Source organism: Octopus sinensis, linkage group LG13, assembly GCF_006345805.1.
Source record: "Octopus sinensis linkage group LG13, ASM634580v1, whole genome shotgun sequence".
NCBI classification, from domain to species: domain Eukaryota; kingdom Metazoa; phylum Mollusca; class Cephalopoda; order Octopoda; family Octopodidae; genus Octopus; species Octopus sinensis.
Window position 1 is genome coordinate 52,449,755 of NC_043009.1, and position 2,500 is coordinate 52,452,254.

A 2,500-nucleotide genomic window follows, 5' to 3' on the forward strand; every position below is an offset into this window, starting at 1 on the left:
GGTGATCTCATATCAAAATAAACAGCACATGACCTTGCAGGTGGAGCCCAGTTAGAATTTTCTTCAGGTCGAGTAACCCATCCCACTCGAAAGGTCCCTGAATAAGGGTTGTTTAAGGATGTTGAACGAGACACCCATGTTTCCACAGGTGAATTATTCAAACCCCAAAGAATCCCTCTCAACACATGGCTATGATGCTCCCCCACTACTCCTGCTCGTGATCAGAGAAGCACATATCGTCAGCTACTAAGGGACATGCTAACTGGTTACGGTCAAACAACTGACAAGCAAATCTGTGGTATTGAGCAGAATATTTGCTGTAGCCCATCTTTTATACCAACACAAAACAATGTACATGATAACACTTCCAATCAGTTAAGATCAGAAGCCATGACAGCCACTGCCTGGTACTGCATCAGGGCATTATTATTATTATTATATTATTATATTATTATTTATTATTATATTATTATTATTATTATTATTATTATTATTATCATTATTATTATTATCATTATTATTATTATCATTATTATTATTACTATTATTCAGTAGTTTTATTTTTATAGCGTGCTTTCACTTCACTACCGAGCGCAGCTCTGTGTGCCTTGGGTATGTGCTGTGATTTGTTGTGATGCTCTGATGGTTATTGTATGGAAAGTGTTCTGCGTAGGATGTGTGCAGTGCTAGTAGTGCAATTTTCTGTATGTTATATGTGTTTGTAAGTCCTGGTGTTTTTGTCATGTATTTGTCTGAATATTTTTTATCATGCCTAATGCACCTACTATGATTGGAATTGTTTCTGTTTTCAGGTTCCACATTCTAGTTACCTCTATTTCCAGGTCTCTGTATTTTGAGAGTTTCTCCATTTCTTTTAGAGACACGTTGTCATCTGCGGTATTGATACATCAATTAGAAAGCATTTTTTTTTCATGATCTCTGATAACTATATCTGGTCTGTTGGCCTTAATTTCTCTATCTGTGTGTATCGGCATATCCCAGAGTATGGTTGCTTTCTCGTTTTCTGTGACCTTTTCTGGTGTGTGCCTATACCATCTTTTTTCTGTTGTTATTCCATAATGTTGGCATAGCTTCCATGTATGTAGGTTCCAACTCTGTTAGTCTGTGATATTCCTTCTTAGCCAGGACTGGGCAGCTAGAGATAATATGATTTATTGTTTCTTGTCCATCTCCACATATTCTGCAGTTACTTGTAATATTTCTTTTCATTACATGTTTTTGGTAATTTCTGGTGGGGAGGCTTTGGTCTTGTGCTGCAATTAAAAATCCCTCTGTTTTCTGCTTTGAGTCCTGAGCTTCTCAACCATTGCTGGGATTTTTCTTTGTCTATTTCTTTTGCGTTTAGTTTAGTGCAGTATTTACCATGAAGGGGCTTTTCTTGCCATCGTTTTATCATGGCTCGTTGCTGTTCTATTTTTAGTTTGGATTTCATTTGTTTTATAGCTTGTGTTGTTCTTCATCATCTTCTTCTTCTTCTTTGTGTTTATTAGGTGGTATGATTTCTTGTTTGTATTTGTCAGCTCCTTAAATACTGAGAACAGTTTTTTGTTTTGCTCGTGTTTTGCTGCTATCTGGATCAGTTTTCCTTCCTTCTGAAGTAGGTATTTTTGCAGTCCTATGGTGGTTATTTTATAGTAGTTTTCCAGCTGTATAAGGCCTCTACCACCTTCTATACGTTGTATATATAGTCTTTCTATGTCAGATTTTGGGTGATGCATCCTAGATCCTGTCAGTATTTTTCTTGTTTTCCTATCTATTTTGGACAGTTCATTTCGTGTCCAGTTAAGGATATTGTAGCTGTAACTTATAACTTATAACTTATAACTGGGACATCTAAAGTGTTGATACCTATTATCTTGTTTTTAGCATTGAGCTCTGTTTTTAGTATTGATCTAACTCGTCTATAATATTCTTTTTTTTATTTTCTCTTTCATTTGTGTGTGTTGTGGTCTTATCTAGTTCATGGATTCCTAAGTATTTGTAAGTTTGGCTTTGGTCTAATTCTTTTATTTCATTGGTTTTATCTAGTGTGATGTTGTTACTCTTAACTAGTTTTCCTCTTTTTCATGGTTACTTTGGCGCATTTTTCTAATCCAAATTTCATATCTATTTCTTTGGTAAATTCATGAACTGTCTTTAATAGTGTTTCCAGCTGTTTGTCATTTGCAGCGTATAGTTTTAGGTCATCCATATATAAAAGGTGGCTGATCGTTTTGCCGTAACATTTATATCCGCATCCAGTTCTATTTAGCATATCAGATAGAGGTGACAGTGCCAAGCAGAAAAGGAGTGGAGAGAGCGTGTCTCCCTGGAATATTCCTTTTCTAATGGGGATGTCTTTGGTTTTCATGAGTCCCTCTTTTGTTTGGAGGTGTAGGACTGTTTTGCCATTTATTCATAGAATGCTCTATGAATTTTATGATTGTTGGTGCTACTTTGTTAATGGCTAGTGTTTCGAGGATCCATGTGTGGGGGATGC